The sequence below is a fragment of the Ochotona princeps genome, chromosome 19 (assembly GCF_030435755.1).
Source record: "Ochotona princeps isolate mOchPri1 chromosome 19, mOchPri1.hap1, whole genome shotgun sequence".
NCBI classification, from domain to species: domain Eukaryota; kingdom Metazoa; phylum Chordata; class Mammalia; order Lagomorpha; family Ochotonidae; genus Ochotona; species Ochotona princeps.
This window is the reverse complement of record NC_080850.1, coordinates 34,316,805-34,330,451: the sequence shown is the minus strand read 5'-3', so window position 1 is coordinate 34,330,451 and position 13,647 is coordinate 34,316,805.

The following is a 13,647-nucleotide window of genomic DNA, read 5'->3' as shown; positions in this document are numbered from 1 at the left end:
AATGTGAGCTAAAGCCTAGAATAATAACAGAAGGATTCCAGTGGCTGGTATGTCTGAGACCCTTTGCTTGGATGAGGTTTACATCCGACCATCGTGGGTTTATTTAGATATAGAAGCCACGGATGAGAGAGTACAGACCTCAGACACTGCTTCAGGGCCTTCATCTTTGGTTCAACCTGTATCTGGGAAGCCCTTGGGGAAAGGGCAGAACTGGTGCTCTGCAGAGGGTTGTTGGCCTGGGTGACCCGGCTGAACTCTCCCAGCAAATACCCCTCACTCCCTCCCTTGTTTCCCTGGAAACAGCAGGCTGTGTCAGGCCAGTGACTTATTGACCAGGGCACTCAGAAGCCTGAGAGAAGCCCAGCCACCTCACGTTCCTGATGGGGTGAAGGCAGCACTCAGTAGGCACGCTTTGCTGAATGCTGAGTCTCCACTTGCATCTCTGATTTGAAGATGGCAAGGAAACATTTAAATCACCCATGGTACCTGCCCCACACCCTGCTCACTTGCTCACCTTTTCTTTTTCTCTCTCTCATATGCACACACACCCTCTGTACTGACAGAATGAAAATAATTACCCAAATGGAAGATGGGTCATCACTGCTTTGGGAGGTGAAATATGTGAGGGAGCAGATTTGATTACAAGAATAATTTGAACATACAGGGAATACTTACTGTGTTTCCTAATTTATGGAGCAGTTGACTTCATGTAGAATCCAGGAACTTATGGGAGCATTTTTTCCCAACTCAGTTCCTTTTGTATGGTATTGATGAAATAACGGATGGGATGGGTTGGGATCTTATTGCGTGTTTGGTATGATTTGCTGTTAATCCAGTTACAAGCTTAGGTTAAAAAAAAACAAGAAAACAAAACAAAACACCTCCATCTCTTCTTGAAGCTTGTGAGCACTTACGGTGCATCTCTGTCCCTTGTGTCCTGCAGTCTTCATGAAGTGAGTTATTCTGTCATAGTCAGTGCAGACTGGTTCCCTAGGATCTTCCTTGGGACAGTATCTTTCTGACCTGTTAAAGAAATAGAAGTTCACATATAGATTAAAACATACTTGTCATCCCTGATAGGGGTAAATTTAATCATGAGACTGCCCTTGGTATACAATGTATAAAGTCCTGCCTTTTAACCAGCAAGAGCCATTCACATTCCTGAGAACTAGATAAATGGACCCAGAAATACTTAGATGAGTATGGATACATGATGGCTCAATAGACAGATGATAGATCGATGGACACTTATGTGTCCATCAAGAAGAATAGAAAGGTAGCTAGATGTGATTTTCAGAAGAGTTAGACTTTCTTTTTTAAAGATTCATTTATTATCTTTATTTTACTGGAAAGGCAAATTTACAGATAGGAGAGACAGAGAGAAAGGTTTTCCATCCATTGGTTCATTCCCCAAATGGCTACAATGGTCTACCACGCAGGTGCAGGATCCCTGCGTGGGCCTTTGGGCCATCGTCTGCTGTTTTCCTAGGCCATAACTAGGGAACTGTAAGGGAAGTGGAGCAGCCGGGACATGAACCAGTACCCATATAGGAAGCTGACACTTCCAGGTGGAGGATTAGACATGAGATATCATGCTGGCCCTAGCGATAGTCTTTCTAAAACGGGGACATATTCTTCCCTCCCAGCCCATAAGAATGAAAGGAAAAAAAAAAAAAACTGTAAGGGCTTTCCAGCCAGCTTTGTGGCTGGATCTGAATTCTATTTCCTTTCCCACAAAAAAATAAGAGTAGAAATGTTTCCAGGTGTCACCAATCAGATGGATGAATCACTGATTCCAGGCTCCCTTTTAACTCCCTAAGCCAGTGTTTATCAACTGCAAGTGCCTGGAGGTAGGCCAGGTAATAGGAGAAGCCACAGGATAATCATGATGACTCAGATTGTTGGTGATTACTTAGAATCTGGGAATAGGAAGATTAAAAAAAAGGAAGTACCACTGTGTATAGCAAATGTATGTGGTTTGGGTTTTGTCTTTAAATCTTCTTATATATTTAGCCTTTCTTTACATTGAGATTTAGGTCATATAACATAAAATTCACCCTTTTAAAAAGTGTATGTGCAGGGCTGGTGATATGGTAAAACAAATTTTGCTACTACTTTTTAAAAAAGATTTATTTATTTTTATTGGAAAGTCAGATATATAGAGAGAGGAGAAGAGATAGAGAGGAAGATCTTCCATCTGCTGATTCACTCTCCAAGTGAGCGCAGCAACGGCTGGTGCCGCACCAATCCGAAGCCAGGAGCTCTTCCGGGCCTCCATGCGGGTGCAGGGTTCTAAGGCTTTGGGCCATCCTCGACTGCTTTCTCAGGCCACAAGCAGGGAGCTGGATGGGAAGTGGGGCCGCTAAGACACAAATCGGCACCCATATGGGATCCTGGCACATGTAAGGTGAGGATTTTAGCCACTAGGCTACCACGCTGGGCCCAAAAAATGTTCAGTTTTTATTGCCATTCACAATCATTACTTAAAATAAGTGTGAACATACATCTTTTAAGCTTACAGACAAAATTCAGTGACTTTTTAAAAAAAACTTAAAAAAAAAAAAAAAAAAAAACAACAAAGTTAGAGGTAAAATCTACCATCTTTGTAAGCATTCCATCCGGAACTTAAAATACATCCACCCTTTCATGAATGAACCTCTGTACTTTCCCTGCTCAGGGTTTACTTGAAGTTACGTAGCTGTACCTGCCGTTAGATCTGTGGTCCGCCCCATAGTAAGTGTGTAAGTAGGATGTACACACACATCTGTGTAGAAATCAGCATGGTGCTGAGAGCAGAGGACCAACATGAAAAGGTCAGTCAAAACTTGTCCCATGCTAGTATCTACCTCCACAGCTTCTACTAGTAAAGTTGTTCTCAAGAACACTTGTGAACTAGCTACAAGACACTGATCTAGCCAGCAACACTGAGATTAGATGTGAGCTTTTTCCCTCTAGGAAAGTCAGGGAGACGGGATTCATTACTTGAATCCATCCAATTACAACAAGAGTTGCCCGGTTTTAAAATCTTGCCTGAGACGTTTTCATGGGAACTGACCAGAAGGACTCTCAGTTTCCAGAATGTGGCGAGGCTCAGTCAATGAATGCCCCTGGCACCCTTAAACACTTAGAGTCGCAGTGGGCCTGCTTCCTCACCCAGTTTCACCATCTGTTAGTACTTTGACCAGCAGATTACAGACAGCCCAGGGCCACCTAGGGAAGCTCAGACATCGATGAACCCAAACCCTGGTAAGTGGACGTGTTTGGCCTGCTGTGCTTTGAACCCTGAAATTACACCACACACAGACACGGTCAGAGTGCTGCCAGAGATTACAACACACATTCTTGGCACCACAGTTCTGCTTGATTCAGACCAGCTGAAGGTCTTAAACTGAGTGATAACTCAACAAATCAACTAGTGATACTAGACAAGTCAGGGATTAAAATACCTCTCCTGCTACTGATATCTCCTGAAAAAAGAAAAGAAACTGTCAACAAGAACAACTTCCAAAATGGGTTGCAGAATTACCTCACCATCCACCAGCTCTGCCACTTCTCACTCAGTATACTGGGAGAAGCACTGAGCTGTACAGGGGCAGAATGTGGAGGCCAGGAGGGCGCAAGCTAGCCAGGGAGGTCCAGGAGGCTGGGAGGACTCAACTGAAAGGGAGGAAGACGGGGAGCAAAGTCCCAGGTCTGAGTGCTGTTGTCCTGTAGCTGACTGAGTCTGTGATAAGTTTCAGGGGACCCCTGGAAATCAACCTCATCTCTCCAAGGGCCGGTTTCCAACTACAAAGATGGAGTTTTTGAATTTCATTTGGCGCTAGGGAGACCTGGCACTGTTCCAGCAGTGTTTCTGTTGGATGCTGTGTGTGAGAGAGAGAGAATGGGAAAGTCCATCTCAGCTGTTTAAAAACATCTGTGCAAGAACTAAATTCATGTTTTCAAAGTTTGTTTTGGAATTTTTATGAGGAATTATATCAGATATCAAGCAATCCTTTCTGTTACTGCTAAATAGGAACCGTCAGTGAAAGAAGCTTGTGGGGTAGGGGGCCTGCTGGACATGAAACAGAACGTGGCCTTCGGAGTGGAGCTTGCTACCTAGATTGGACCTGAGCCATGCCACAAGGTAAACAGAAGTTTCCAGGAAAAACACCACAGCCCCAGCCCGTGAGGGTCATTTGTGATCCTGAATTCAGACACACCCTTTCTGTTGAAAATGTTGTTTTCTCTCTGAAATTAACAGAAGGGCTCATCTGTTAGGCTGATGGGAAGTGGATGAGGTGGGTGGATAGACAGACGATTGAGATGGATAATAGTGGATACATAGATGAGGAAGAGAGAGGAATCCGTTGATGCAGTTGTAGGGGATGGTGAGTTTGAAGTCTGCAAGACAGGTTGGCAACCTGCAGGCCCAGGAAAGAGTGGCTGCCACATGCTGGCATGCAGGGGGCTGAGCTGAGCAGCAAATCTCCCTGCAGTTCCACAGAGTGCACCCTCATCAGCGCTGACCACCTGGCCACTCTGACCTGTCTTCCTGTCCTTGGAGCATTGGAGCAGGTCCTGCTTGGTCTGTAGAGCTATCCCAGCTGTTTCCAGATGTGCCCTAGGCCCTAAACTCTCTAAACTCTCTCCCAGAGCCCTTATGTTATTTTAAAATTATAGTTCCTGTGTTGTATCCTTGGCATAGATTTGTTTGCTTGTACCACTCCCCCCCTGAAGGATGACAACTGGGTTGCGCACTGCTTTTATTTTCTCTGACGTGGCCAAACACTATTTGAACACAAATTCGCTAAAGTTTGTAAAAGCCTTGATTATCTTATTAATAAATCTAATAAAAATAAATTACAACTGTCATACACTCATTTTGAGACACTTCAGTGGATTTTGATATTTCAGTTTGTTGTGTGTGTCCCAAAATATCCCCAAACATTTATTATGCTGGGTTTTTGTTTTTGGGTTATTTATTTTTATTAAAAAAATACATTTATAGGGAAAGATCTTCCATCCAATGGTTCATTCCTGAAATGGCCACAATGGCTGGAGCTTAGCCAATCCAAAGCCAGGAGCCAGGAGCTTCTTCCAGGTCTCTCATGTGAGGGTAGCATCCCAAAGCTTCGGGTAATGCAATTCCCTTTTTCATTTAGTGTCCTGGCCCACAAGATGCATGGCTGGACTTGTGACTTCTCTTTTAATTATTATTAGTCAAAATATTTATTATTTATCATGGTATAGTCTAGTATGTAAAGGGGTATGCCTCCCCTTCCTCCCTACCTATTTTCCTCTCCCAACTGTTTCCTTCAAATTATCACAGTAGTATGGTCCATTGGTAACAATTACCAGGCCTGGCACAATAGGCTAGCAGCTAGAGTCCTTGCCTTGCGTGCTCCGGGATCCCATACAGGTGCCGGTTCTGGTCCCAGCAGCCCTGCTTCCCATCCAGCTCCCTGCTTGTGGCCTGGGAAACCAGTCGAGGACAGCCCAAAGCCTTAGAACCCTGCACCCGTATGTGAGACCTGGGGGAGGCTCCTGGATCTTGTCTTCAGATTGGCCCAGCTCCAGCCATTGCGGCTGCTTAGGGAATGAATCAATGAACGGAAGATTTTCCTCTCTGTTTTTCCTCTTCTCTGTATAACTGACTTCAGAATGAAAATAAATAAATCTTTAAAAAAAACAGTTGCAGGTTTAACTTCCTGCTATTCAAGTGTGTCATGACATGGTAGATAGAGGCAAAAGTAGAAAATCTGGTGTCGTACTGTACAGGCATGTTTACATGTCTCATGTTCACATGAGTCCTTACCTTTATTCAGGGGTGGAAACATGTGCTGTAACTAACTTTGCTTCCCAGTATGTGAGTATCCATTATATAGTTTGTCTATGAGAATATATGCATACACTTGATTACGTATATCTATTTATTTTGTAGTTTGCATAAAGAGTGTCTTATATTAGAGCATATGGTTTTTGTCCCTTTGGGATTCCAGTTGGGACGGCTTTTTTGCAAATGGTAGGATTTCATTCTTTTTGGCTGTGTAGTTTTCCACAGAGTAGAGGTACCACAGTTTTATCCACTCATCTGTTGATGGGCATCTGGGTTGTTTTCACGTCTGCTGTTGTAGATGTGCTGCCTTAAATATGGGGCTGCAGGTTGCTTTCTCATAAGCAGATTTCATTCCATTTGGATATATTCGCAGAAGTTGGAATAGCTGGATCATATGGCAGACCAACTCTCGCTGTCTGAGCACTGTTCGTGCTGACTTCTATAGAGGCTGCGCTAGTCTACACTCCTACCCACAGTGGAGTAGGGTATCTTTTCCCCACATCCTTGCCAGCAGTAGTTATTTGTTGATTTCTGTATGCAGGCCATTCTCACTGTAGTTAGGTGGAACCTCAATGTGATTTTTATTTGCATTTCCTTAATAGGGAGCCTGCGCTTTTTCTTTTTGTGTGTCTACCAGGCATTTGAAATTATCTGCTCTTGTTCACCCATTTCTTAACAGAGTTGTTTGTTTTGCTGTTGTTGAGTTTCTGAAGCCCTTGGTAGATCTTGGATATCAGTCCCTGTCTGTTGTGTAGTGTGCCTTCTCTTGGGGATTTGTGGCTTCTGAAGCTTGGCAAACCATGCATACTGTGGCTTTCCACTAGTGGGCGCCGTTGAGCAACAGACTTCTGAGTCGGCCTTCGGGTGCTTCTGGTCCCAGAGTGACATATTGAAGTCTGAAATGAGCCAAAATTAAGAGCGTCTTTGGAAGAATTTGGTTTCATCAGCCGATTGAAAGGTCTTCCCCTTTGGGTTTGAGTCACGGCCACACCACAACCTACAGTTTTGCCACCATTGCCTTTTGCTGTTGTGACAAATTTCATCCTTGATAGAAACGCTGATGCTTGTGGAGTAGAACTTTGTTTTTTGAATGGGGCAATTCATCCCCATCTGCACATTGAAGGCAGTGTCAGGTCTCAGGACTCTTGGACTCCTTTTCACAGGCAAAAATCTTAGAGATGATTCAGTTGTAGAAATTTAGAAAAGCCTAGGAATAGTTAGAACTCCACCTTCTTTAACAGAAGGTAAAATCCACAGGAAAAGAGGGATTGGTCCCAAACCACCCACCCCTCTGGGACGGAGGCAGAAGCATGGGGTCACAGTGAGACCATCGGCCACATGCTTCCCATTGCTTTGCATGAGCTCCACTGTCCCCACAAGCCTTCAGTGGTGGGGAAAGGATTGTGAGCCACAGCCTGCTGTAGTCTTGGTACAAGCATCCTTCGTTCTGCTTTTGTTGGCTGCTTAGTGTGTGACAAACCCTGAGCTAAGCGCTCAGAGCATGCAATGGCTCACTTTATCCCAGGCGGTGCCATCCCCTGCTACAAAGGCAGGATTTGGAGCCAGGATGCAGAGGCATGTCCAACTCTAGCCACGTGGCATTGGGCAATCAGAAGACGCTCGCTGAACATCCCTCTCCTGAGCTCAAAGTGGGGAGAGTTGCAGAACCTTCATTTCTTCGATGAGATGAGGCAGAAACCTCTTGGTATTGGGGCTACCCCTCTGGAAAGCCACCAGGAATGTTTGTTGCCACTTTCTACCAGCCTTGGACATTGGTTTTCTTCCTGTTGATATTCACTGTAGCAGCTGTCTCAGTGTTCTGGTTTACATTTATAACTTGAATGAACTACTGAAAGTGTATGCAGGGGTGGGCATGTTGCCTAGCAGTTAGCATGCCTGCATGCCATATGGGAGGCCCCGAGTGAGTACTCAGTTCCATTTCTGATTCGTGCTTCCTGCTAATACACACCGTTGGAGGCAACAGAAGATGGGTAGTTGGGTTCCCACCCACATGGAAGACCTGGATTAAGTTTCTGGTTTCAGCCCAGCCTTGTTCTGATCGTTACATATACTTGAGGAGTGATCTACTGGAAAAGATAAATGGAAATAAATAAGCAAATAAATAAATGCTTATTATTTTATATTATATATTATATTTTACATTATATATCATTTTCATCTCTTCATACAAATAGTATTTTTGTGAAATAAATGCCCAAAACTAAAATTATATATACTGCAGGGAAAAAAAAAATTCTATGACATGCTTCAAAACTAGTTTGTTTTCTTTTGATGCCTCTCTTTACCCTCACATTTAAAATGTTAGCACAAAGAGAAGATTCCAGATGAAAGGAATCAACACATTTCTTTTTGGCAGTCTTATTTCTCTTATTTGAAGCATTGGCCCTTTGCCGGCAGCTCATTTAAGGACACTTGTCTAAAGCATCTCTTTCACATTTAGGATGAGACAGTTTCTAATCTGTGGGAGATAATTCACCATACTTCACTGTATGTGGGGTCTTGGAGGACCCTACTGGTGCATGTAAAGCTGTCTCCCAGAGCCAGCGCGCTCCTTTACATCACAGCCACATGCTTACAGCTGGCACGTGTTCCTCCTCGCTCAACAGCCGTCAGACTCAACCCCCATGGCAGAGCTCAGTGTTCAAAGCAATAGCTATTTGCATTTGGTGCATTTTCAGCCTGAAAGTGGAGGCTCCAGCTATAAATAGCATGCACCTTTGGACAACAGCGTTCCCATCAGGATGAGATCACTTCCAGGAAAACACTGAAATGTAGCAATGGGAATAACATCTGGCCTTTCAACAGTTGCATTTGATTTAGACTTGGAAATCCTACATGAAATAGTGGCTTATTTATTAATGACTTCAGTTTCCATGCCACGCACTCATTTTAATCTTTGCCACCTATTCATAAATTTGCATGTGGATACAGAGTCCACTTGCTTGCCACATCTTGTGCAATTCCACCTCATAACCACACCATAACTACAGACAGTCCCTGGCTACAGTTGTTCAACATTATCATGCTCCAGTTTTCCAGGGGTGCAAAAGTGATGTGCATTCTGTAGGAAGTGTACAGACTTCAGATTCTGAATTTTGATCTTTTTCGTAGGCTAGCAATGTGGTGCTACTCTCTCGTGGTGCTGGGCAGCGGTTGTGAGCTGGAATTTCTATCCAGCCAGGATATTACATGGGCAAACAGCTGGTACAGTGCTCTGCCTCTCACAGTGTTAGATAAATTACATGAGATATTCAGCCTTTATTGTAAAACACACTTTGTGTCAGATGATTTGGCCCAACTGTAGGCTAGTGAAGGTGTCCTGAGCATGCTGGAGGTAGGCTGCTTTATGCCTGGGTTATGTCTACTAGGTTAGGTTTATTAAGTGTGTTTCCCACTAGCTGTATTTTAAGGATGTCCTGTGTTCATGGAGACAACCCACAGGAAGTTGAGGAGCACCTGTCTGGGTAAGGAGGCATTCTCAAGAGGAAAGGGGCTGAGGCTGGGGAAGATTTTCCTTGTGTAAGATCAGATTTCTTTATTTCAAAATCTAAACAACATTTTTTTTTTGTTACCCTTGTGTTGCAGTAGGGCTCCTCTACCCTTTATTTTTGGTGGGTCCATGGCCAGTTAAAATAAAGACAGCATTCTCAGCCAGCTGAGAATCCACTGGAATAACTGGAAGGGTTTTTTTTTTAAGTTTAAATGTAAGAATAGGTTTTGTTTGTAGAGAAGTTGCAAAGGTAGTTCAGGTATGTTATCTTTAACTAAAACCCACACTTAATTTATCTGTTTCTGGTTTTGACCTAATTTCCTTCTACGCCCGAGAGGTTCTAAAAATGCAGAATCCTGGGCCCCATCACAGATCTAGAATATTTGAATTGCATTTTAATAAGGTCCCCAGGTGATTATAAAGACATTAAAGTTTGAGAAAAGGCAGAATGACAGGCAAGGAAAACTCAGTCATGTCTTAGAAAATTGTTAAGTTTTTAAAGAATACTATAGAGAGAATGGATCAGAAGCAATTTTTAAGTGAGAAAGGCAGAGAGCTTTTCAAAACTTTCAAAAGATATAAAGACATAAAGACCCAGATTCTGAAACCCCTAAGAGGAATAAAAGGAAATCCACACCTGGAAATATGCTGAAAACTGAAGACAAAAACAAATGGACAAATAACAGTTATAAAAGCATTCAAAAGATCGAAAATAAAAGCAGATCACCTTTGGCAGATGTCCTCTGGATAGATATAATGTTGGAACAGTTGCTTCAGAGTGCTGTGAAATGCAAACACTAACCCAGAACTCCATACCCGCAATCAAATATACTTCAGCAACTGTGTCAGGAAACACTTCACACAAACAAATCCTGAGAGAATTCTTCTCCAACAGACTTCTGCTGATGGAAATGCTAAAATGCATCTTTCAGTTGGACAATGGTGTGTGAAGGAAGATCAGAGTTTCAGAAACAAAGAACAAAGCAAACGTAAAATGTGTGGATAAATGAATACACATCTTGCTCAGCCTTCTAAAGTAAAAGTAGTGCATTCTGGGGTTTGAAAGATGTTAAAAACTATAATTCAAACAGTATCAGAGAGTTTATGTATTAAACAGAATCACTACATAGTCCTGATTTTTGTAAGTCAAGTGCAAGTTGTAATTTTAGGATGAACATTAAATTGATGGTTTAGAAGTCATGCACAGCAGCTAGAATAGTTAGTCAAAACAAAGGCAAAGATGGGGAGAAAAAGGAAAATGAAAGATGCAGGAAAAGTAAAAAGAAAAAATACTGAGTAAGACAGTGAAGGTAATTGGAAATACTTCAGTTTCACATTTTGGGAGTTGGTCTGTGTACTGAAGCGCCTGACTTCACATGTTGTTAGTTTTTCGACCTCACCTCGCCCTCCTCCCACGCTGTTCCTAACTTGGAGGAGCTGAGATGATGACCAGCTTGCTTGCTCCGGCATCAAGCGCCTTGAGGCAGGAGGGAATCCCCTCCCCACAGCCTCCTTTCTTTCCTTGCTTTCACAAACCTTCCAGAGCCCTTTGGGTTGCCTAACCCATTTCCCCTAGTTCTGACTCATCTGCTGTCAAACTGACCCATTGAGGCCTTCATTGCAGTTATTGTATTTGTGATTTCCATTTGATTATTTTTTAGAACTTTTAGTATTTTGGTATGAAAATTTAAGCTTGTTTTTAGCTCTTTGAATGTGGATAGTACATCACTTGAGGTCTGTGTTATAACTTGGCCCTTGTGAATCTATTTTTTCTCTGTTTTCTTAAATTGCTTTGTCTTTGAGTGACCTGGATACATGTGTATGTGTGAGAGAGAATATATTAACTAATTTTTTTTAAAGATAGAGTTACAAAGGGACAGAGAGATCTTCTATGCACTGGCTTACTCTCTAAATAGGGCAATGGCTGGAGCAGGGTTGGTTTAAAGCCAGGATCCAGGAGCTTCTTCCCAATTTCCCATATGGGTGCAGTGCCCAAGGACCTGGGCCATCCTCCATTACTTCCTCAGGCCATAAGCAGAGAACTGGCTCAGAAGTGGAACAGCCAGGGCATGACCTGTGTCCATATGGGATACCGGTGCCACAAAGTCGAGGATTAGCCTGCAGCACCACTGCAACAGCCCCACTTTTTTTTTTATTTGTGAGACAGACAAAACATTAAGGGTTCCCATGCCCTGACTTACTTTATTTAAGATAAGATGGGAAAAGATGAGTGCCTCCAAGGCAGACCTTTGGGTCCAGCTCTGTGGCACTCAGAGCCTTTGGTGGGTATGGTCTGGGTCTCAGCCCCTGAGGTTTTGGGTCCGCGTATTTGCCACAGACTTCCTGGAGTGGTGTTATTATTACAGGCACTTCTGGATCACAGCTTGTGAAACTCTGTGGCAGTCATGGACTGAACCAGCGGCCCTACAGTGGTTGCCAGATCAGCAAGTTGTGGGTTCTGCCTCTGATGAGCTCTGAGAACCCAGGCAATTCATCACGTGTCTCTGAGTTCCCAAAGATATTAATCAAGAGACAGATTTCTGACTCACCCCCACTTCCCGAAATGCTCTGGGAGTGAGCAAACCAAGTGAGCCACACTCCCTATTACCAGTCTTCAGACAGAAGTAGTTGCTCTTCCGCTGTGCTTGGCGAAGACCTTCTGCAGTTCTGCTTTGGGTGTTAATATCAGTTAAGGTTGTTCACCAGAACATTCTCTGTGGCCCAGTTTGGCTCCAAGCCTTGAGGTTTCATGCCTTTCTTAGCAGAGTCTGCATTGTCCCAGTGTCACACCTCCTGGGACTGTGGTTTGCTGAAGAATAGCACTTCAAGACCCATTGGACTCTATTTGATTCAGACACCCCTGACTGTCCAGTCCTAGCAGGCAGTTGGCTCTGAGTGGCTTTAGCTATAAAGAAAGTACTTGGTTGATTGAGTTCTGGGTTCAGCCTTGGGCTTCTGAATTCTGAGTGATCTAGCATGGCTTGGTTGCCTTGGCCTGCCGACAGAGAAGCTGAGAGTCAGCCAGAATAGCTGTCAATTTAAGGCAGCAAACAGAGGTAAGGCAATCAGAGCATCTGGCCTTTTCCTGTTCTTGATTTCAGGCATGGTTTATCATGAAGGAGAGCCACATCTATTAGGAAGCACTGAAGGAATTTTTGACCAAACCTGTTCTTTGGGGGTGACATACAAACAGGGGAGGGAAAGGGACAAGTCTGGTGGATGTCAGCTGCTCACCCCTGTTGGTTGTGGTGTGGAAAGACTGGTAGGCAGGCATACTTTGAGGTAATAGAGTGAATTAGGAAGCACTGGTCATGTGCCAGGCCCTGTGTGAGGAGTTAAGGATGAAACAGGGAATTAAAAGCAGCCTTGCCCATGTAGAGCTTATATTTCTAGAATGAGCCACAGCCTCTGCATAGGGTTGTTTGCCTCAGGTGTCATGACCAAGTCAACCAAGTACCATAAAATCAAAGGACATGGGCGGAGGAAGGGCTTTGGGCCGCACGGGTTAGACACCATGTGGGACTTTCACAACCTGATTCAGAATGCCTGGCTCCACTTCTGAGTCCAGCTTCTTGCTCTTGCACAGCCTGGGAAGTAGCAGGTACTGACCCAAGCACGTAGGTCCTTCTCATCCAAGTGGGAGACCCAGATCGAGTTCCCAGCTTCTCAGCACTAGCTGTTGTGTACAGTTGTGAGTGAACCAGCATATGAGAGATCCTTTCTGCTTCATTTTCTCTCTCTCCCTCTCTCTCCCTCTTACATAGCTAATCAAGCAAACAAATAAATCATGTTTTACAAGAATGTGGTTCTAATATAGAACATGACCAGGGGTCCTGTCCTAGAGCCAGGAGTGGGGCAGACTGCTTGCAGAAAAAGCTGTTTGGGTGCACACCTGAGAGGACAGGAGGGTGGATGCAGGTGGGGCAGGTTCTTGGGCAGCCTCAGTGGGAGGACAGCAAGATAGCCCAGGTCATGCGTGAAGGCAGCCAGCATGTGCTGACGGGAGGAAATGTGGGGTGAGAGGAGCCCCTAGGTGAGCATAACAGCCCACCATGGGGAACAACCCCAGCCACATGAGGTGTGAAGGTTCTGTCTTAGAACACAGTGGAGAACCATGGAAAGCCACCCCTCAGAGTGGAACCACAGTCCTCTTGGAAAGTTTGCACAGACGGCTGTGTGTGCGGTGAGAACGGGTGGTTGAATGGTGACTAGGGACAGGAAGTGACTGCACAGGGCCGTGGCAGTACCCACAGAGGTAGAGAGGCAGATTTCAGAAGGGGCTTGGGCAGCCCTGTCACAGCAGCATGCATCTTGTTGT